Raw genomic sequence first — 25,542 nt, 5'->3', positions numbered from 1 at the left:
AAAGGCAGTGTCTTGAAGTTTTACTCCTGTACAAAGTCAGAGAAGTTCCGTTCTCTGGTGAAGAGACTGGAGTTGCCAGAAACCCAGGCATCAGACAAAGTTCTCGTCGAGACAGATGCCCGTCTATCTCCAGCACCCACAGCCATGCTGGTGTCACAGTTCCCTGCTCTTCAAGAACTCCAGCTGAGCATGGGCAATATGAGTGATGCCCTGTTGCTGGAACTCGCTGACACCTCAGGCAGGCGGTGTCCTCTGCAAAGTCTGGACCTGAGACACGTGGAATGGAAATATAACGCAGGAACGTCAGATTTCCCACAGCTGTCATCAGCTGCATGGAAAAAACTCGCCTCGGCGTCTCCCTCTTTGACAGTGACAGGTTTAGTTGTTGTTCGTTTCTTGCCTTCACTCCCCAGTGTCATCAAGCCAGAAACACCTCTTGTCAAGCTGAAAGTCAGTTGTTACAGTGGCTGTAAGGAAGTTCTAGAGTTGTTCGAGCTGTGTAAACAACACAGCAGTACACTTCAGAATTTGGAGCTCTGTCTTCACGTGAAGACGAGCGAGTTGAGGAGGGACTGAAGAACGTGGTGAAGGCTTGTCCCAGATTGCGACACCTGACATGTGACATGGACATCCACTCCCAGCTCATCATGGACCTGGCTGATGACTGCAGACAGTGGAGAACGTTTCGTTTCCATGTGTCACGTATTATCACACACACTGAAGAAGAGCAAAATGCGCGGAGCTCGAACTGTCACTGCAGGAAGCAGATAGGACTGGATGTTGTGACGGACTTTGTCAGGAGAAAAACGGGTTTCAGTCTGTGGCGCTGAGGTAATAACAACTTGTTCACCAGGCTTGAGATACCTTCCAAATTATCTGTCTCTGTTTCTCGCTGTCAACCTGTCTGTCAGTCTCTGTCTCTCTCACTCTCTGTATATGTATATATATATATATATATATATATATATATATATATATATATAGCTCCCCCCCCTCTCTCTCTACACACACACACACACACACACACACATATATATATATATATATATATATATATATATATATAGTTGTCCCCCTCTCTCTCTCTCTCCAAATTCCAACAATTATTATGATGATATTGACGATGATGATTGTAGTGGTTGTGATGATATTGACGATGATGATTGTGGTGGTTGTGATGGTATTGACGATGATGATTGTAGTGGTTGTGATGATATTGACGATGATGATTGTGGTGGTTGTGATGATATTGACGACGATGATTGTGGTGGTTGTGATGGTAGTTGTGGTGGTTGTGATGGCAGTTGTGGTGATGAGTAGAAAACATGCTTTAATGGTGTGCAGAGGAAACCATGGGATGAATGTGTCAATGATTTTGGAAAATTATTATTGAACTATGTTATAGCCAATGGATGTTGTTGCTACAGCAGTTTCAGTAGGGACTTCACTTACATTTTCCCCCATGGCTACAGTCTCATAGAGTACGTGATTTTAACAGATCTTTTATCCACATTTTTATAATCAGGTTGTAGAAGACAGGTCCGGTGGACTCGTGGCATTTACCTATTGATTTTAGATGAAAAATGTCTTCTGTGGCAATGATGTCGATAGACGTGTGGTTGAAACTTAATGAATGTATCATTTGGTATGACGATTGTCTCTGAATTGTGGTGAATTGAAGAAGAATGTCAACAAATGGAAGTAATCCATACATTTGTCATGAACAGATTCTCAAATGCATGCCTCAAACAAGTAACTTTACGGGGAAACTGGAAGATACCCACTGCATATCGAAACATCAGTAAAAAGCAGTAGATATCGGTTGAAACTTGTTATACTACCTGAATCCAGACTGTGTAGACAGGCATACGAAATGCTTTTGTTGCAGCATGAATGTTGCCATTATAACTGGGTATCAAATGTTAAAAAAATTCAAGTCAAAATGGCTTTGGACGTGTATGGTTACGCTAAAGCATCAGTGGGGCGGGGGGGGGAGGGGTGCAGGAGGGGGGTATGGGCGTATTCGGAGACAAAGTGAAATAAATATGTAAATATAGATTGTTTGGTTCTTTCAAAACTGTTTTTTGGGTGGAAAAGTATGTGTCACGTGTCACAAACACATGACACAGAGATAATGTTGTAAGATTCCGTCTAAGAGTTAGTGGTATTGATATTGTAAAAGATGGCTATTAGCTGATAACGAAATTTTGTCAAATGTTAATTGTCCATTACGTGAAAATGGATCGAAAGATGTTTCACTGTATTACTTGTGATGATGTGATGAAATTAGACGAAAACAAAACAAAACAAAAAAACTGATTGAAGCTGGATTCGTTTTCCAGTGCTCCTGATGAAAACAATGTGGCGAATATTCTCTCATGTGACAATGAATAGTGGCCAGATTTATTGCAAAAGCAATGAAAGCAAGACAAAAGAAAATGGAAATTATAAGTGACAACATTTGACTTTGTAGCAATTCGTTTTCAAGATGACACTCTGACTCTGTGTGTGTGTGTGTGTGTGTGTGTGTGTGTGTGTGTGTGTGTGTGTGTGTGTGTGTGTGTGTTTATCATGCGTGTTCATGTGCACGGTAAGATTTCATTTCTTTTCCTTTTTATTTCTAGTATTTGTGCAAGCCTACTTTTTGTGGTGCATGTCGCTTAGCAAAGATGGTTTGGAAGAAATGGCCGTGGCTTAAATCTTAATGCTTGAAAAATAAAGTTTAAGTTTTGAATTCTGAATTCTAAGTTTTGAGTTTTGAGTTCTGAATTCTAAGTTCTGAGCTCTCTCTCTCTCTCTCTCTCTCTCTCTCTCTCTCTCTCTCCTTCCCTCTTTCTCTCTCTACCTGCATGTGCGCGTGTATGTGTTCGAAAAGTATAAATAAAGATCATGCACATGGACGAAATAACTACTGGTTTTTAGCTGAAGTAGTTCATCAGTCCTTTTCCCCTTCATGTATACATGCTTTACTTTATCTTGTTTTGTTTAATGTGTGTTCTTTCAGTATCACTATCTACGCTTCAATTTGCTTGTAGACACAGCTCAGGTGGTATAAACCACGGACCTATAAATAATCTATTGTCTGCCGGGGCAAACGCGTTGGGCGTTTCATTGTAGAGTCCAATACAAGCAGTTCAGTTCAGTTACTCAAGGAGGCGTTACGGCGTTCGGACAAACCCATATACGCTACACCACATCTGCTAAGCAGATACCTGACCAGCAGCGTAACCCAACGCGCTTAGTCAGATCTTGATGGAAAAAAAATGGATACATAAACAAATAAATGGATAGACCATCAAATTAATGAACGGATATTAATTAGAATAAATGAAGAAATAAATTTAAAGATAGAATAAAGATAAATAAACCAATAGACAAAGAAGTAAAATTAAGAATGTCTTTTGGGGAAGGGGTGTTAACGCATGCAATGGTTTTAATGAGACCGAAGGCAATAATCAACCTTTTGACCACAATGTTTTTCGGTACCGAGAATGACACACTGCCCGCGAGTAACAAAGGAGTGGATAGCTTGGCAGCTGCCGGTGGACTTGTCACCTTTGAGAAACAAGCCCCTCACACGTTTCTCCGCCCTACTACGGGTACACGCTACCCTACCCCCTCGCGCGCGCGCGTGCGTGCGTGCGTGTGTGTGTGTGTGTGTGTGTGTGTGTGTGTTTTAATTGTCGTAAAACCCATCATAGGAATCATGGACACTATAAACTGAACACAACAAGCAAACAAAAAGTAAAAGCAATAAGTTGTGAGCGCATGCAGGATATTCCATAAGACATAATTATGGATTGCGAACTTTAAAGCATTCATATATGTATTTCGCCAGTTCTGGTTGGAAATAACGTATTGGCAACAGAGAACTCGGCCTTTGAATTATTGTGTTGCCAGTGTCATCTGGTCAATGATTTGAAGACTGGGAATTAACTGTTACAAGTAGGCGAGATCTCAAGTCAGAGTACACACTACGCTTGTCCAGAAAATGTAGTTCATCCTCTATAACTCCACATGCTTTACATAGCCGGTCTTTCCTAGTTAAGTTGTAGTGACGTCCTCGCTCAATTTCAAGTTCATGTGCACTTATTCGCAATCGACATAATGCTCCTCTGTGTTTAGTATTTTTGCAGCTGACCAGGTAAGGTTGTAACGTGTAAGTGTTTGCAATTTTGCAATAAAAGGAGAGCCTTGAAATGGTCCCGTTCTTTGTGCTGTTCCAATATTGAACATATTTATCCTGTACTTTATTCATGACAGAATATTTTAGTCGCTTAATGTTGAATGTGCCTTGGTTCTCCCACACATGGGAGAATCCAATTGAATCCAGTATCTTTTTGATCAAATTAAGTCAAGGAACTTTTTCCAATAAATTCATCGATAACATAGCATCATATGCTTGCCTCAAATACCTATCTTCTTTTGATTCTATGATGTGCACCCAGAATGATATAACCTGACACACTGCGGTCAGAAAATGGGGTATCTGCCTAACTCTGCCAGGACTGGTAACTTAATTGATCTTTTGTGTGTGCGTGAGCGCGCGTGTTTGTTTGTTTGTTTGTGTGTGTGTGTGTGTGTGTGTGCGTGCGTGTGTGCGTGCGCGCGCGCGCGCGCGTGTGTGTGTGTGTGTTTGTTTGTGTGTGCGTGCGTGTGTGTTCGTGTGAAGTCAAGTCAATTTTTTTTTAATGTATATAAGCAACAACAGGAGGCAATATTTTGGCTTTTGACCATAATGGTTTTCCCTACCAATACTGACCACCACACGCAAGTCACAAGGAGAGGAGTGGCCTGTCAGGTGGACTTGTTATGTCACCTGTGAGAAACAGGCCCCTGTCACATACCTCCACTCTCCTTCCATCGGCACCCTCCACCCCCAACCGTTAACATCTGGATTGGGGACGCTTTTATTTCACTACTGGAGACTGGAGACGGGTAGCAGTATAAAGGGTGGGAGCGGGAAGACGCTAGAGGGCACAGTACACACACAGGGAGTTCTATCAATCTATATTTGTCCGTGAAGCTGTTGTTGAAAACTCCAATCTCTTCTTCTTCTTCTTCTTCTTTGCGTTCGACAGCTACGCAGTCAGGGTCGAAGTCCGAGGGATGCCACAAACTCGGACGTCCGGTGAAGATCGGCTGCCGTCCCCCAGAGCTTGGTGTTGAGGTCAGCACCCCCAGGCCAGGACTGCTGCCGCATCTTCTCATACAGGGGGCAGTCTTGGAGAATATGGGATGGGGTCTGGTCAGCCTGGCCGCAATCACATAGGGATGTGGCTGCTACTCCAATCCTCTTCAGGTGTGCTCGGAGGCCGCAGTGTCCTGTGCGAAGGCGGTAGATGGTAGACTCCAATCTCAGCAATGGATAAGAGAAACAAACAAGAGACGTGGAGACGTGCTGTGTACTGTAGTGGTGTCACAGTATCTTGAACAGTGTAAGAACTGAGACTGGCCAGTTTCAGTTTCACTTTCTCAAGGAGGCGTCACTGCGTTCGGACAAATCCATACACGCTACACCACATCTGTTGAGCAGATGCCTGACCAGCAGCATAACCCAACGCGCTTAGTCAGGCCTTGAGTGCATGTTTACATATTTGTGTACCTATGAAAGTGGATTTCATTTTACGTAATTTCGCCAGAGGACAACACTCTCGTTGCCATGGGTTCTTTTTCAGTGCGCCAAGTGCGTGCTGCACACGGGAACTCGGTTTATCGTCTCATCTGAAAGACTAGACGCTCAGTTTGATTTTCCAGTCAAACTTAGGAGAAAGGGCGAGAGCGGGATTCGAACCCACACCCTCACGGACTCTCTGTATTGGCAGCTGAGCGTCTTAACCATTCTGCCACCTTCCTCCTGGCCAGTGACGTGCATGTTAAGCGACTATACTTTCTAATTCGACATAAAATGTGATTTGAACAGTTTCGAAACCCTACCCATTTAATTAACTGATATATAAATACCGCGAAAAGTGTAAGAACTGAGACTGGCCAGTGACGTGCATGTTAAGCGACAATACCTTCTAATTCGACATAAAATGTGATTTGAACAGTTTCGAAACCCTACCCATTTAATTAATTGATATATAAATACCGCGAAAAGTATAAGAACTGAGACTGGCCAGTGACGTGCATGTTAAGCGACTATACTTTCTAATTCGACATAAAATGTGATTTGAACAGTTTCGAAACCCTACCCATTTAATTAATTGATATATAAATACCGCGAAAAGTATAAGAACTGAGACTGGCCAGTGACGTGCATGTTAAGCGACTATACTTTCTAATTCGACATAAAATGTGATTTGAACAGTTTCGAAACCCTACCCATTTAATTAATTGATATATAAATACCGCGAAAAGTATAAGAACTGAGACTGGCCAGTGACGTGCATGTTAAGCGACAATACCTTCTAATTCGACATAAAATATGATTTGAACAGTTTCGAAACCCTACCCATTTAATTAATTGATATATAAATACCGCGAAAAGTATAAGAACTGAGACTGGCCAGTGACGTGCATGTTAAGCGACAATACCTTCTAATTCGACATAAAATGTGATTTGAACAGTTTCGAAACCCTACCCATTTAATTAACTGATATATAAATACCGCGAAAAGTATAAGAACTGAGACTGGCCAGTGACGTGCATGTTAAGCGACAATACCTTCTAATTCGACATAAAATGTGATTTGAACAGTTTCGAAACCCTACCCAATTAATTAACTGATATATAAATACCGCGAAAAGTATAAGAACTGAGACTGGCCAGTGACGTGCATGTTAAGCGACAATACCTTCTAATTCGACATAAAATGTGATTTGAACAGTTTCGAAACCCTACCCAATTAATTAACTGATATATAAATACCGCGAAAAGTATAAGAACTGAGACTGGCCAGTGACGTGCATGTTAAGCGACAATACCTTCTAATTCGACATAAAATGTGATTTGAACAGTTTCGAAACCCTACCCATTTAATTAACTGATATATAAATACCGCGAAAAGTATAAGAACTGAGACTGGCCAGTGTCGTGCATGTTAAGCGACTATACTTTCTAATTCGACATAAAATGTGATTTGAACAGTTCCGAAACCCTACCCATTTAAGTAATTGATATATAAATACCTACGGGAGACTCCATCATGTAAATACCACTGCCAAAACTCACACAATAATACCACTGCCCAAACTCACACAATAATACTGATAATGGCGACAATGATGATCATACTACTACTACTACTACTACCGTATAGTAGTAGTTTTCGATGTTGTACGTTTTGTCTGGTTCAACAATTATTCGCACTAAAGAACTGGATAAAGCAGAAAATTTGAAAGGATTAAAGCAGACGATTTTTTTTTTCAAAAATGAACACAGCGTTTCTTTAACTAACTCTTCCATAAATCTTCGCAGTTTGATGTGTGAAACTGGTTAGCAGTTACTTGCAGTGAAATCTTACTAACGGAACTCATGTTATCCATATTTGTATGGCATATCACCTGTTTCAAATGTCTACATAATAATTTTCATTGCAATATTAGAAATCTTTTCTATCTTGCAGTCAGCACAGTTATATAACCATATTGATTAACCAACACTGAACATAACTGCGACTCATACACGTGTGATTCCACTCAAATCCGCATGTGCATAGCATAGGGGAAAATTAACATGATTAATAATGTTATTGCAGATGTCATATTGGGTATAAAAAGTGACAGTTATAAACTTTGTGAAATCCGTCAACAGTCTCTGTGACGGAAAACTTTTATGATTGGAAAACACACACACACACACACACACACACACACACACACACACACACACACACACACACACACAACCGCGCTCGCGCACGCACGCACGCACACTTGATTTAAAGTATTGATAAATACCAGACAACTGAAACTTGCAAATTGACAATGCAAACATCAGTCACTAAAGTCGGATGCCCTGACGCGCCTGCATCATTTGTTTATCTCCCTCTCTCTCTCTCCCTCTCTGTCTCTGTTTCTCTCTCTATCTCTGTCTCTCTCTCTCTGTTTGTGTGTCTCTTAGAACAACGGCAGATATGTAAGTAGGCCAGTGTACTAACTAAATATCTCCACCGTTGGAAAATAAAGATTCATTCATTCATTCATTCATTTATTCATTCATTTATTCTCCCCCCCCCTCTCTCTCTGTCTGTCTGTCTGTCTGTCTTCCACGAATGCTTCAACAGTTGTTAACACAGAGAGAAAGAGAGACACAGAGATAGATAAACAAATGATTCAGGTGTGTCGGGACGAGAGAGAGAGTGTGTGTGTGAGTGTGTGTACGTGTATGTGTGTGTGTGAGAGAGAGAGAGAGAGAGGGAGAGATAAACAAATGATTCAGGTGCGTCGGGAGGAGAGAGAGAGTGTGTGTATGTGTGTGTGTGTGTGTACGTGTATGTGTGTGTGAGAGAGAGAGAGAGAGAGAGAGATAAATGATTCAGGTGCGTTGGGACGAGAGAGAGAGAGAGAGAGAGAGTGTGTGTGTGTGTACGTGTATGTGTGTGTGTGAGAGAGAGAGAGAGAGAGAGAGAGAGAGATAAATGATTCAGGTGCGTCGGGACGAGAGAGAGAGAGAGAGAGTGAGTACGTGTATGTGTGTGAGAGAGAGAGATAAACAAATGATTCAGGTGCGTCGGGACGAGAGAGAGTGTCAGTGTGTGTACGTGTATGTGAGAGAGAGAGAGGTGACCTATTTTTAGAGGGGCTTCAAACTATACACCCTTTGTATTGTCAGTCGGACAGCTGGCGGACCATAAATGCCTCGTGGTGGAGCACACGTAACGTCACTGTTACGTCAACTGTTTAACGGGTGGGGTAGGACCAACTGTGTACGAGGTGTGTACATGTTGAGACGCTACGATTGGCTGCAGATAGAGGAGGGATGGCATGGGGGCAAAGTGTGCCGGTGTAACAGGACAGACTCTACCCCTGTCCAGAGTAAGCCCCGGTATGAAGTGGCAGAGTCCAGAACATTCCTCCGTCTAATCTGGCCTTTGTCAGAATATGCCCCAATATAAACTAGCATAGGCTACAGTAGACTAGGGGTATTCATAGTGTGATCTAGGGCAGTTTGTATCGTCTGGGGCCATTTGATAACCCCCCCCCCTCCCCCATTTTTTTTTCTCTCTCTCTCTGAAATACATTGACATTTGAACGGTGTGAATATTGCCAAGATTTACGACCTTAGAATTAAGGCTAGGTGAATTGCGATAGACTTTTATTCTTTTTTCTTTTTCTTTTTTTTCTTTTTTTTTAACATAACATTTACGTTACTGTTTATTAAAACTGGTGCAAAATGGGAATCAAGTATTTGCCTTAAAATGTTTATCACCAAATTCGGTTTTCTTTTTCTTTTTTCTTTTTTTTCTTTTTTTTCTTTTTTTTCTTTTTTCTCCTTCTTTTTTATAATTCGTTGAAAGGAAGCAGAAAATGCTTTGTTAGGTGTAATTTTATCAAATTTCCAAAAGAAGTTTATTCAAATATGAATTGTAGTTTGGAATATATTTTGTGCTTTCTCAGTGTTTAGTTACAGTATTGTGCATTTGAATGTTTTTATTTTGGGCGTAGAGTTATCATTTGATAGCAGTCCTATATGCTTCAATAAGAGTTAAAAGAAAAATAAAACTTGAATGATTTTTTAGGTAAAGTAAAATTGTAAGAAAAGAAAAAGAAAGAAAGAAAGGAGAACAACAAGGAAAAAACAAAACCAAGATGGTTTTCAAGACAGAGGTCCCCACTAAAAAGTGAAAGAACAAGAAAAGGAACAACAACAACAACAACAACAAAACTATTAAGAAAAACGTACATTGATATTACACGAGGGCGTGCAAATACACACACACACACACACTCTCTCTCTCTCTCTCTCTCTCTCTCTCTCTCTCTCTCTCTCTCTCTCTCTCTCTCTCTCTCTCTCTCTCTCTCCCTCTCTCTCCAGGGAATGATGGTTTCACGGTTCTAATTTACAGACAATTTTGGACAAAATTAAAATACGCTCTGTTAAAATACCGTCTGTTCGAAGCAGTAACTAAATGTTCAGCAGACGGAATGCGCTTATTTTCAATCTGAAAAAGCATAATTACCCCCCAGTAGATAAAAAAAAATTGGACAAAGTAACCTACCCAATTTTTAGGCCAACAATAAAAACGGTGAACAAATGCGAGACTCGTACTTGCAACAAACGTACGTGTGTGTGTGTGTGTGTGTGTGTGTGTGTGTGTGTGTGTGTGTGTGTGTGTGTGTGTTATGCGTCTTTACTTCTTATCTGAGTTGATTGCATTCTGTTTGAATTCGTTGAACGGTTTATGTGGGTTTGTTGTTTGTTTTAAGCTTTTGTACGTGTTTTCTAGAACGTTTTTATGTTATACGCTTATTATTGTTCCTTTCTTATATGTTGAAGTAATCATTGTAAAGCTTCTTGAGCGTTGGGAGGTTCTATATAAATATCCATTAGGCCTATTATTGTTATCATTATTATTGTCATTACTATTATTGACAAAAAAAGTGATACAGACTGGTTAGATGAACGACATGGACACAGGGGGTATATTCCGGCCAGGTGGGGTATGGTATGGCCTAGGCTGATTTAACCCCGGGGGTATAAACTGGTCTAGGGGTAGATTTCGGCCTGCTACACCGGGTAGGGAAGAACAGTGTACGGGTACATGATGAGACACTCCGATTGGCTGAAGATAGAGAAGGAAGCAAAGGGTGGTGAAGTATGACGGGAAACGGAAGTAAAAGGCAAAAGTAGAGGTCCGAGAACGCGAAAAAGCGATCTGTCAAGTCAGTCTTACTGCGAACTCCGACCTGCGCTGTTCGTGTTGAGTGGTGAAGAGAAACGAAGCGAGACGTTGAGACCGGTCAGTGAGCTGTTCTACAACTGAGGCTGGTGAGTCACTTGCTTGTAGATCGACTAAACTTTGGAATTCAGCATGAAATCTATTTTGATCAGCTCTCAAAACACACCCGTTTAAATAATTATTACTTGTACTACTGCTGAAACTTGGATTTTTTTTCTCTCCCGGCCTGTTGACGGGCCTCTGCCTTGTTTGGTTCCACGTGAACTACCCGGTCTTTGTTTTGGTGGACACGTATTGATAGTGCGTGAGTCCGGCGCGTGAGTTTGTACGGCAGTGTGTTTGCACACATAGTACACACACACACACACACACACACATGAAAATGTATTCGGTCTTTTTCCCCCATTATTTGATGTTATAAATCATTTTGTGATGTGCACACACATAAAAAAAACATGCTGGAGGAGTGTGCTGTATAAATGTTTGTGATGATAAGGATAGTAGTAGTAGTAGTGGTAATGGTGGTAGTGGTAGCTGCTGTAGTAATAGTAGAAGTCTTTGTTCCTTGTAGCGTTTTTTTTTTTTTTTTTTAATTGTTAACTTGGTCGTAAGATTGTCATTAGTGCATCAACATGGCGTTCAGTTGTGCATTTGTGTGTACAAAAAGGAGTTTTGCTAAATTCCGATTGACGAACGGAATAACTTTACACAAATGAGTATATTTCATTGTTCATCACACATTTTACTTCAAATGCAAGCTTTCTTCGCTATATACATATAATTCAACTCTCTTTGTCACCAGTCTCTCTCAAGCTATTCACTTCATGGATGATACTGTTAGTCACGAAATCAGTCTATTATTTTTTTTTAAAAGTTTTTATGTGTGAGCTATGACTATTGTTAATACCTTTTGGCTTATTCATTTATGCATTTATTTATTTATTTTATTCATTTGTAATTATTTATGCATGGTTTGATTTATGTATTAATACCACTACCAGGGCCTATAATTCGTGTATAAAACAAGATGTATATGTATGTGCATTTCTTCTTTTACTCTCGTTTTGTCGTAATTAAGACATGATGCAATAGGTTCCTGAATATAGGGTGCTAAAATAGGATTTCACATTGAAACGTTCAGCGGCAATCTTGGATCTTGCGCATGCGCATCTAACTTTTACCCGAAATTCGAGCAATGCCAAAGGCGATCGACATAGACAAAAGCAACACATGTATGCTGTCCTCCATTTTCTTCAGTTTTCAGTTTATTATTTTAGCCTCCATTGCTACAACCAAACTGGTCAATAAAGTGCCATCGTATGCACACACAAATAAGAGCAAAAAAAAAAAACAAAAAAAAAAGCCTGCTGTTTCGCACATTCCGTCTCTCTCGATTGACTTTGTTACTCGAAATTTCGGAGAGCTAATCAACTTCGAGAGCACAGATCATGTGACGACCCTCTATGTTATTTAAGCATGAAACTCTCCAGCGGTCTATTCTGGGTTTTTTTTATGTTAATCTGTGATTTTTAAACTCTCTGAAAGTACTTGAATGTAAAGAATGATGAATTCCGACTTTAGCCGGGTTTTCGCGTTCATATTGTTAAATGTTTTGAATATTATAACTGAGATGGAAGATCATAGATTACCATCTACAGCATATAGAATGTTGTTAGGTTAAGGTAAAAGAGGGAACAGAAATTGGGTATCTAATGTGATAATGAAACTTTGTATGGTTCTGGTTTTGTGTGGTTAAACCAAGGTGTCGGATATATCAGCGAATATGTTCATATACTTCGTAGAAGATTGATTGATTGTAGATGACAAAATCGGAATTCCCATATTCAAAATAGCGACAGATTTGATTGGAAGAGAATGGTTTGTGACATACTTTATAATATGCTTGTCTATTTGTAATTGAAATTTGATAGACATATGAAATATACTATGACATGGTTTACAGTTGGTCACTTGGTGTTACTGAAATATTTATTATCGGTGTCGACTGAAATGTGCCAAATATTTGATTCGTCCATTATGACAAAAGTCTTGAGAAGGCGAAGCTCGTTTTATACTGTGTTGTCCAGTATTGAGAGATCTTATAAAATAGTTGATTCAGTAAAATTCTTTCAACACCCTTGCTTGTTTAGACTTAATTATGTTAGTCATAAAAAAAAATTTAAAAGACAGAGTTCACTCTTTACTTTGTATAAAGCACTCAAAACGCGTGGCGTATGTCACATAATGAAGACATATGAATACACATATTGTGCAACTTCTTTTATATATATATATATATATATATAGTCAGTTTCAGTTTGTTTCAGTAGCTGAAGGAGGCGTCACTGCCTTCGGACAAATCCATATACGCTACACCTCATCTGCCAAGCAGATGCCTGACCAGCAGCGTAACCCAACGCGCTTCGTCAGGCCTTGAGAAAAAAAAGAAAAAAAAGGTGAATAAATAATAGATACGCTTACATAAATAAATAAATGATTATTGATATAAAAAGGTAGTAGTAATGGTAATAATAATAAAATAATAATAATAATAAATAAATAAGACAACAATGATGATAAATAAGCAAATAAATGTAAAACATGAAGACACACATTCACACATACACCCACACATGCATAACAGATATAGTCAGTCGTGTCCGACTATGACCATCAGAACAGCAGAGGAGGCAACTGCTGTTCCGACTATTTAGGCTAGAATTTGATTATAGTGGAGAGTGTCTTGTCCAAGTACATCCCCACTCTCTCGGCCAAGAGGGTTTTAGGACAGTCGGCGTTGGGATGGTTCCCAAAGGCCAACTAGCCCACAAGGCTGCAGTACTAAGAGCCAGTGCAATTTTGCCTCCTAGTTTGAGAGTCATAGTCCTTCACAAAAGACTAAGCTTCGCCAATTTACTATACATCAACCCTCTAAGGGGCACAGCATTTTACTTTATATCCACCTTCTAAGGGGCTGTTGCCTGTAACAGGGCTTCCTACAGTTGGTTTGCTTAGAGAGTCCACAGGACTCCCCACTCAGGCATTTTAGGGAGTCCTCATGTGGTTCTAGCGAGTCCGATCAGTCGCAGGTCAAGAAACCATTCTTTCATCCAGACATATTACACACTGCCTTACAATCAGTTCACATGCACACACACACACACACACACACACACACACACACACACACATTGAATGAGTGAGGGACAGACACAGTCGCACACGCTTACTCACTCACACTCTACCTCAGAGAAAGAGATACACACACACACACACACACACACACACACACACACACACAAAGACAAAGAGACCAATACACACACACACACACACACACACACACACACACACACACACACACACACACACACACACACATGGAATAAGTGGAACATATAGACACAGTTGCACACACAAACACTCTACCTCAGAGAGAGAGAGATACACATACACACACACAGAAAGATAGACCTATACACATTCACACACACACACACACACACACACACACACACACACACAGAGAGAGAGACAATGACAATGACAATTTTTTTATTGGCAAATTGCGTTTTACATCTCTAGTGCCAAGGGGGATTATTCAGCTTATTTTAGCAAATGACGAAAAGAAAAAGCAAAACGAAAAATAAGGGGAAATGACAAGCAAATAAGTACAATTCATAAACGCACGAACACTCATACATTCACACCCACGACATTAATACAACACATTCCATATTACTCATGCATAATACTAAGTATTTAATTCGAACACATGACCATCCAACTTTGCAGCCGAGCCTCTTTTTGGTTATTTACCAATCTAAATTGAGTTATGGATCTTATATCTTATTATGTTTCTATCCTGTTAAAACGATCGTTCGGTTAACTCTCTCCATACGAACGGCGAAAGAGACGACGTTAACAGCGTTTCATCCCAATTACCATCATCAAAATATTACAAGCGGAACGCTCTTATACTGAAGAGGTGAATGTTGACAAAGAATACCACAGTTCTGACGACGGAAGCTAAAGGTTGGGTCATTGAGACACCCACTAGACATCCGAAGGGTCTGTGTTTGAGGAGAAGAGAGGACTGGCCGTACTGAGTGAGTTAATCTTTTCCTTCAAATGTTATATGCTTCTACAATATATTTGGCGAGTGAAAATAGGATGTCTACATTATTTGATGAAAGGATAGCTACTAGATCATGTCTTAATGCAAACGGATGTGTAAAGAATGTATAATTATTTCTAATTACATTGTATTCCTTACAATGGAAAACAAAATGATCCTCATTTTCTAAATCCTGATGACACAACTGACATACACTATCACTTTCACTATTTTGAATATAACATGCTCTATTTGCATTTAGCCCAAAGGTCCTGGATCGAAATCGAGCAAGGAGACACCGTTGCCATTTATTTGTAATTATAGAAATGTATTTTTCCGACTGGTAAATATTTTTGAACGAAAAATACCAAGTATATCATGGATTTTCTTCCATGTCTGAATGCCAGTTTTACTTGCATATGTTGATAACACGATCCTTAAATTCCGAAATAAATGCGACATCACTCTCTACTCCTTGGCTGATCCATACAATTCCAAACCCATTTTTGACTAGAACATTTTTTACATTGTCTATCCAGTTTTTCTTTCCGTCTTCATGCTGTTGTAATAACGTTTCATAAGCCTGTTTGCACAGTCTTGTCGGCGGTAATTTAACAAGTTTTAACCAATACTTTATGCACTTAATTGTTGTACAAATTTTCAGTGGATATCTACCCGTTTCCCCATATGCTGCTTGATTAGATGAATGAAGTGGTATATTCAAAAAACGTTTTATTGCAAATGTATGAATGATTTCCATTTGTTTATTCTCATAGATACCCCAAATTTCTGCTGCATATATGAGCATCGGCTCTATCTGTGTGCTAAAAAGAGCTTCCAGTAAAGTGAAGGGTCAATAGACTTTAATTTTTGCATAGCTCTAGTAATTTCAACAACCCGCTTTTTCCCCTTCCTGCACATTTCGGTCCATGCTGTGTTCAAACTTAACTTTGTTGTGAAAATCAGTCCTAGATATTTGTAGGTATTAGTCACTTTTACTTCCGTATCTCCATATCGCCATTTTTCATGGACCGAAAGATGCCCACCTTTTCGAAACACAATTATATTTGTTTTTTCCAAATTGACAGTTAGACACAACCTGTCTGCCTCTTGTTTTAGAATGTTTAATTGATGTTGCAGTCCCACAACTGTATCAGATAGAAGTATTACATCATCAGCAAAAAGCAATAAAAATAATTCAACAGCTCCTGAAATCATTTGTACTCCATGTTTTCCTTTTCTAGACAATTCAACAGCTAATTCATTAATAAAGAACGAGAATAATTATGGGCTAAGCAAACAACCCTATTTAACGCCTCTTGGACAAGTGAAAAAATCAGTATAGAAATTTTTATCCTTCTTGTATATTGGCACAACGATCGATTTAGACCAGGCTGTTGGAAATTTCCCTGTATCAAAAAGTAAATTGAAAAGATCTTGTAAAGAGAGAGAGAGGGATGCCGAGACAGACACACATGCACACACACAAAGGGAGAGATATATACACATGCACACATTCACAAGAGAGAGAGATACACATGCACACACAGACACAGACACACACACACACACACACACACACACACACACACACACACACACACACACACACACACACACACCGACGAAGGTTGCACGAACGTTGTCCGACCGATCGTTTGCTAAAATGCCCCATGACTTACACATGTGTATTCTCCTCTAAAAACTTCACACTGACATTTTGTTTTGTTTGAAAGTTAAAGTATAGTGGACACAAATGTATTTTGTATAAAACACTTAGCAGACGAGTTGCTTTGTACCAAATACATTTCTCGTTGGATTGATCAATCGCATTTCTTTGTGGATGAAGAGAAATTTTGTTTTGTCCCGCAACACGTACTGGTGATTTTAGACATTTAATCGAATTGTTAATTTTCACATTCCACTGCCATCATTCAAAAGGTAGAAGAGGAAACGAAACGAAACGAAATTTATTCAGTTTAGGCCAAGGTCCCTCCTGAAGGGGGGACATCATGCACTATTGATATATATGACTTGTATACACACATACGTATATGCACATATAAACACGCATCCACACATTTATATATACCCATACGCATATAACTACACATATGAATACCATACATAACATAATTACAAAGTACAATATACTGACACATCTCCTCCATATAAAATAAAATCTGATAAAAGAACAATAGTAGTTCCGTATATCTTAACTAAGAATATGATCTCGCCTCTTAAAGGCTTTATACAGGTAAATATACAAATTCTTCAGTGTGGTCAAGTAGGAGAGGAAAGGGGTGCTGAGTTGGGGAAGACCGGGTAGAAACATGGCCGAATCAAAGTTGAATCTGGATTGTGTGTGTGTGTGTGTGTTGTTGTTGTTGTTGTTGTTGTTGTTGTTGTTACGTTTGGCTTAGGGTTTTCTTTGTTAATACAAAATAAGGCAAATATCCGCAAAATATATGCTTTTGTCTCTGTCCAAAGGTAAGTAATGAAGCAAATTCGAATGGTGGTATCGACGGGCGCAATAGCTGAGTGGTTAAAGCGTTGGACTTTCAATCTGAGGGTCCCGGGTTCGAATCACGGTGACGGCGCCTGGTGGGTAAAGGGTGGAGATTTTTTCAATCTCCCAGGTCAACATATGTGCAGACTTGCTTAGTGCCTGAACCCCCTTCGTGTGTAAACGCATGCAGATCAAATACGCGCGTTAAAGATCCTGTAATCCATGTCAGCGTTCGGTGGGTTATGGAAACAAGAACATACCCAGCATGCACACCCCCGAAAACGGAGTATGGCTGCTTACATGGGGTAAAAACGGTAATGCACGAAAAAGCCCACTCGTGTACATGTGAGTGAACGTGAGAGTTGCAGCCCACGAACAAAGAAGAAGAAGAATGGTGGCATCTCCATGTTTAGTCAATTTTTGTACTTTTGTGTTATCTTGACTCGAATTGGACCGCTGTTATTTAGATAAGCGTTTGTTCTTAATTTTCATGATCAAAAAGTACCGGACAGATTCAAGTTAAAAAGTCCATGGGTACGTCATTTTTCAGGAACCCTCGTCGTTTTGATACACCAGTTAAACGATTACTACGTATCAAAATCACAATAACGACCCCCTGCTTGAAGTATCAACCCTGTCATGATAACCGTATCTGTCTTTTCTTGTACAGAACAACAGATTCTGATAAGAAAAAGAAACAGCCAACAACAACAATAGTTCAGCACACGAAAAGATGTCCTATTACGCCGGCGCTAGTGTGGATGAAACAACTGTCCTGAAAAGCGTGAACGAAACAGGACCCCCCTTCACTGTCCAGAACCCACCCCCCTCCTGCAGTGGAAACACAGCTGCTGGCAGTGGACAGACCAAGCATGGCGGACTCAACCTCACCAGCTTACCGGACGTGGTGTTGGAGCACCTGTTCAAGATGCTTCCAGTGAAACACCGTGGTGCCCTGGCCTCCACCTGTTCCCGACTGTCAGCCATCATGCATCGCCCTTCTGTGTGGACTGACGTCACTATTTTTCTAACTGAGCGCACCAGTTATCAAGGCAAAACTGTCGGCACCTTCTCTGATGTAGGTAAAACAATGACCATGAAATACGGTCAGTATTTCCAGCGCGTCACAGTCTCGACTGGATACTTGTTCATCGACCATGAAGCATTTAATGTGCTAGCTGACTGGGCTGACAGGCGGCTGATCAAATCAATGCGACTGTTCATCGAGGAGGACGTAAAAGAGGCGCTGAATGGCATCCCGAAGGCCACAATTGGTTCAGAGCCACTGCTTGGAATCAGAAACTTAATACAAACATTGCATTCTGACACATATGTGACAATTGATCTGCCGTTCTTAGGTCACTGCATGTCGAATGTCTTGGAGTTTTATTCCTTTTCAAAGCCGCCTAAGTTTCGTTCTCTAGTGAAGAAACTGAAGATGTCACAATTCCAGGCATCAGAAAACGTTCTCGTCGAGACAGATGACAGTCTTCCTTCAGCACCTACAGCCATGCTGGTGTCCCAGTTCCCTGCCCTTCAAGAACTCAAGTTGAGTATGGGCAATATGAGTGATGCCCTGTTGCTGGCACTCGCTGACACCTCAAACAGGCAGTGTCCACTGAACCGTCTGGCCCTCAGACACATTGAAATGTCAGATATCCCACAGTTGTCATCTGCTGCTTGGAAAAAACTCGCTTTGGTGTCTCCATCTTTAACAGTCAAATGTTGTGTTAATGTTCACCGCTTGCCTCCACTGTCCGATGCCATCAAGCCAGAAACACCTCTTGTCGAGGTGGACGTCTGTTCCAACAGTGGCTGTAAGGAAGTACTGGAGTTGTTCGAGCTGTTAAAAGAACACAGCAGTACACTTCAGAATTTGGAGATCAGTCTTGACACGAACGACGAGCGGGTTGAGGAGGGACTGAAGAACGTGGTGAAGGCTTGTCCCAGACTGCGACACCTGACATGTGACATGGACATCCACTCCCAGCTCATCATGGACCTGGCTGATGACTGCAGACAGTGGAGAACTTTTCGTTTCTTTATTTCACGTGTTATCACACACACTGAAGAAGACCGGAATTTAAACAGTGACCACATGGTTCAGACAAGACTGAACAATTTGAGGGACTTTGTCGTGGAAAAAACGGGTATCTGTATAGTGGATCATGGTTGTTTTTGATTTGGATATTTATTAGCGCTTATCCTCGGTCGGAGACGAAGCTCTAAGCACTTTACAAACTGGATCATTTGCACAACAGGCTGCCTACCTGGGTAGAGCCGACTGGCGGCTGCCATTGGGCTCCCTATCTCATCATTCGTTTCCTGTGTCAACCAATCATATTTCAGGCACGCACATATACACAAGACAGACATGCGACATTTTAGAGTATGGCCGTTTTTGTTTATTTACCCCTCCATGTCTGCAGCCATATTCTGTTTCCGCGTGTGTGTGGTATGTTCTTGTTTCCATAACCCAGCGTGCCCTGACATGGATTACAGGATCTGTAACGTGCATATACACACGAAGGGGGGTAGAGGGGGAAAGGTGGCGGGAGTTTCAGTTTGCATGCTTTTATCTTTTTTCTGTTTTGTGTGTGTGTGTGTGTGTGTGTGTGTGTGTGTGTGTAAGTGGGGGGGGGGGCAGAGACTGGATGAAAAAAACCACACACTTGCTTATCCATCAACAAAGAAAAATACACAGTTAGCAATCAGTCAAATTATCTGTCAATCTCTCTCTCTCTCTCTCTCTCTCTCTCTCTCTCTCTCTCTCTCTCTCTGTCTGTCTGTCTCTCTCTCTCTGGAAGTTTCATATTTCTCGTTTTTCATAGTTTTTCACAATGTTGATGTTCAGATTCACTTCTCGGCTTATTCTGTTTTTCTCAATACGGTATGGCTGACGTCGTTGTGGTGTTATTTCAGTTTACATGGCAAAGCAGTTCATGGAGACTGTTGCAAACAGAAATCATATTGGATTTTACAGTTTGACCTGCACGTATCGTTTTATGCAGCAATGGTCCATTTTGGCGGCCTGAATCTTTAGAATGATACGTGTTTTTTGTTCGTTTCTTGATTGAAACATCTTTTCGTGCACATGATTGTAGTGTTCATTTTTTATGTGTTTATGTACAGTGTGATTTTATCTCTACCTTCATTTTTCCATCATCATATCCTTCTTCCTTTTCATTTTTGGATCACGTGTGTTTCCTACACACAACATGAGTCTGTGAAACAAACAGTGGTATTGGTTGTCTGTAGTTGTGCACACGCGCGCCCGTGTGTCTGTGGTGAACTTCAGCAAAAGCATTTTCCTGGAATACTAAGTTGGTTGACACCAAACTTGGCATAAAAATAGGGGGAGGGGGGGTTGCATACATTCTAATTATAGACCTTGTTCGTTAGAAAACCGGAAGTCAGTGAACAGTTCAGCCCCTTCACCTTGGGACGTCCGGATAAGGCAACATGGCGACTCTGTCCGCTGAAACTGAAAGTGCGCTTGAATCCATGAAAGTGAAAGAACCGGTGAAAGAGTATTTAAAAAAAAAGAACGGACAACTGATAAGTAGGGCGAAAGTTGAACTTGTTCGTTGTGCAAAGATTTTCAATTGTCGCGGAACCAGAAACAAGAAGGCGAAATCAAGTCAGTTTCTGCTGTCACAGCGACATAAACCTCCCGCAGACTTTTAACAACTGAACTGAAGAAAAAAGTATCGCTCCTGTGTGTGACCCATTGAATCAGAATCTATAAACATTCTAGCATTTATATTGTTGCTACATAGTATGAGTGAGTGAGTACGTGTGTGTGTGTGTGTGTGTGTGTGTGTGTGCGCGCGCGCGCCTTCTAAAAACAGATTTCAGACTTGAGAAAATGGTCATTGCTGTTCCAGCGAATTTGATCTGGTTTTTCTATCACATGACTTTTTAATACATAATAGTGGGGAGGAGAGTGTTGGAGTTGAGCATGGAAATCTGTGGACAAATGTGTGGTGCAGTTTAGCATGGAAATTGTGGGGAGAAGAGTAGTGGAGCTGTGCATGGAATTTGATTAAAGATAATCATCAAGACTGATTCATGTGTGTTTCATCACAGTTGCATTGATGATTAACTGCAAGTAAAGAATGATTTCATCTTATGGTGTAGCATGCATGCATGTGTGCATACAGTACTCACTCATTCATCATTACAAGTGACATGCACTGATAAGTCTTCTCAAGACTCCCAGACATTCAGACACACCAGTCTGGTACAATCAGCCTGTTTACCCAAAATGGATATGTCTGTACTTATTATTATTTATGATGTGAGCACCATTTAGTTTTGGATGTTGTGCATGTGTGCGTGTGTGTGTGTGTGTGTGTGTGTGTGTGTGTGTGTGTGTGTGTGATATACATCTGTACTGAAGTTCAATGTCTACAGTCACAAAGTTTTGATTTTTTTTCCATGATCAGGAAAAAAAACAACAACTCTGCAGTGAATCTTAACTGCTTTGAACCACACTGCACCCCTCCCCCCCACCCCCACTCCCCCACCTTTCTCTCTCAAAGAGAAGAAGAAAAATCACAGCAACAGTTTCTGAAGTCTTATTTAAATGCACCATACGATCAATATCATTAGCAAGCAGTGGGTATAAGCTTTGCCTGTTGAAATCAAATTATCTCTTGTATACAAGTGATGTATATATTGCATATAAATCAACATTATATCAGATAAATGTAAACAATATATAAACAGTTGCAATATTTGTTCACATCAGTATGAAAAAAAAATATATCAGGAGCATTCAAACTCCACAATTCCCAAGAAGAAAGCTTTAAAAAAAAAATTCATACACAGATAATCTGACTGTCTTACACAATTTGTCAATACCAATGATCCACCTGAATCAATCCGCTCTCAACTAAGTCTAACACTCACACACACACACACACACACACACACACACACACACACACACACACACACACACACTCTACAAATTGACGCCCGCTACTGTAACCCCCCTTCACAGTCTAAATTTTTTGACAAAACAGTCTTCAGGCCCTAATAAGTCATCTTTCACCGTATCATCAGTGTCAGATTGGTGTAAAGGGGGAAGTAAAGCTGTCAGATCATTACACATTTTCACTTCCAAATTTGTTAAATTTTGTAAAATTACTCAATTTACTGTCAGCAGCACTGGTTTCCACTGCTGATGCAGAAGTAGCAGTGATGTCTTCTTGGACTTGCACATCTGACAGCTGTGACAACAAAAGAAGAATATATAATTATAGCTTGAGTGATATGACATTTGTTTTAGTTACACATTTTCAGTCAAACTCCATACAACCCCCAAAATGTGTCAGATCTTTTCACTGCATTATGCATGTGCAGAATCTCAAGCCAGTGAGTTGTTTAAATTTGCAACAATAACAATGCTCTCTCTCTCTCTCTCTCTCTCTCTCTCTCTGTGTGTGTGTGTGTGTGTGTGTGTGTGTGCGTGTGTGTGTGTGTGTGTGTAAACATTCACATTGCCTGTGTGGAAGTAGCAAGGATCTCACTGTCTCAGTATCATTGTTAGAGCACATTCTGAAAATGTGCAAGCATTTGATTTCCACTTGAAAGAAGTATGTGCTGACAAATGTTGTACAGTGGAAATTCTGTGTCGTGTTTGTTTCAGGGGTACACTAGTCAGTTTTGTACTACGTGTCAGAGATGCATATATCTGTGCTGAATAAATATCACAGCTAAGAATGTGACCAACAAACACACACACACACACACACAAATCCAGTTGAATGATACAACATTGGTGACTGGAAGTTCAAAAAGACCAGTCAGCTGGTGTACTGTAATTCTCCGTTTTAAAGGTTAAATTGTGCTTTTGGATTCAAACATTAGATAAGTGTGTGAGAAATGAAGACAGTTTAATTATCCCTCTTTGAGAAATCAGACCCAAAACATTCTTAGGCTTGGCTGTTGAATTGAAACAAATATATTTTGAAACATAAAAAAATGAATATTCGATTCAAAATAGCACATACCGTGCTTGTTTCGAAGACCTTGTCTTGAAAAGTGAAGGAATACCATTGCCACTGAGGGTGCGGTCCTTCAGTTCACGAAGTGATTCTGAGCTCGCCACGCTCTGTGCAATCAGTTCGCGGCTGGTATTCGTTGCGATGTCACCTTTTTTCCTTTGAAGTTCGAACAACGCACACAGTACTTCTTTCCTCCCGTTTTCCCCAGACCTATTGTGAAGCATTTACACAAATGCAATCGACGAACTCGCAACTTTCGCTTTTAGAGACTCCCCACGAATTCTGTTTCCGGCTTAATCAAGGGTAAATTACTCCTTTTTTCTAACGAACAAGGTCTATAATGATAAGTACTTCACTGTCAGATTATTGTTACATTTTTATTGCTATTTACAAAACAACATTTTTATCTGACATTCTTGCACGATGTTTAACAGTACTCATCATTTTAGCTCGAATATGAAGTTCTTCTGCCTAGTGTGGAAGTAACGATGGTGTAAGTGAAAAAAGAAGAACGAAAGAATGATACCTGAAGGAACAAAGATGAGGAAAAGTACACACACAAAAAGAAGAAGAATCGTACCTGAAAGAACAAGGAAAGAAGCGAAGAAGAAAAACCATTACACCAAGAAGAACAAATCTGAGGAAAAGTGAAAAGGAAAATCATATCCGAATGGACAAGATATATGTATGTTATAGTGTGCAGGTAGTGTCACGTACACCACCCAAAACGTAAACTTATCTAGTGGTTGGTTAGTTGTGTATTGACGATTTAGTATGGTGTTTCCAGTCATGCCCGTTACAAACATCTCTAACTAAACACACGTTCTCGCCCTTCCTAAAGGCAACCAGTCAAAGAAATTCATTATTCATTAATTTTGATAGCATCTACTTTGTTTTTCGTTTGGTTTGTTGTTTTGACAAAAAATTAGATTATTTTCATTCAAAACAATGTTCCAATCTTTTTCTTAAGTTTTTCCTTCTATCTTCTCCTGTTTCTTTAAGTAACAGCGCCACGTGAATTACATCTATCTGAAGTTAATAATGACCACCTCAGTTGCTGGCGAGCCTTACGTAAGCACATACAGAACCAGTTTCTATCATCCTTTCAAGTGGTAAACCTTTACTATTAATTTCACTCTCGCTGTCAGCAGTTTGCTTTACATATATGTTTCTTGTTCCCCAGAAATGGAAACTTGAGGTATTTTCTGTTGCCTGCTTTCTGTGGATCATGCCCTCTTCTACCGTGTTCCTGTCAAATTCACCAAGGTCAGAGTTGGGCCAACTCCCTCGTCCCCTCACAATGTTCCCAGGCAACAAAATTAAGAATGTTCTTCTGCCTGTTGTATCAACGTCCATCCAACTGAAATAACATACTGGTTTCTTCCCAACCGTGACACTCGTGCAGCTTTACAAGAGTGCAGGACGTCACACGTGCAGTTCACCAATGGCGGACTCCTGCAGTGGAAACACAGCTGCTGGCAGTGGACAGACCAAGCATGGCGGACTCAACCTCACCAACTTACCGGACGTGGTGTTGGAGCACCTGTTCAAGATGCTTCCAGTTGCCAACTGTGGTGCCCTGGCCTCCACCTGTTCCCGACTGTCAGCCATCATGCACCGCCCTTCTGTGTGGACAGACGTCTGTATTTGTCTCTCAGCTGGGAGGACCATTTATGAAGACGAAATTATAGTGTTCAGCACTTTATCCGGTGTGGAAAAAATAATGACCGTGAAATACGGTCAGTATTTCCAGCGCGTCAGAGTTTTCAGTGCGTGTTCGTTCTTTGACCATGAAGCATTTAATGTGCTAGGTGAATGGGCTGACAGACGGCTGATCAAGTCAATGAATCTGTTGATTCCGCGGCCCATGTCAAAGGCACTGAATGACACCCCGAAGATAAGAGTAAATTCATTGCCTCTGTCTGGTGTTGGAGACTTAATACACCGATTGGATTCTGACACATATGTGAATATTGAACTGCAGGTGTTGTGTGAGAGCATGGTGAATATTTTGGACTTTTATATTTCTCCAAAGCCGCATAAGTTTCGTTCTCT

The sequence above is a fragment of the Babylonia areolata genome, chromosome 3 (genome assembly GCF_041734735.1).
Source record: "Babylonia areolata isolate BAREFJ2019XMU chromosome 3, ASM4173473v1, whole genome shotgun sequence".
Classification (NCBI taxonomy): Eukaryota; Metazoa; Mollusca; class Gastropoda; order Neogastropoda; family Buccinidae; genus Babylonia; species Babylonia areolata.
This window is presented reverse-complemented; position numbering follows the sequence as displayed.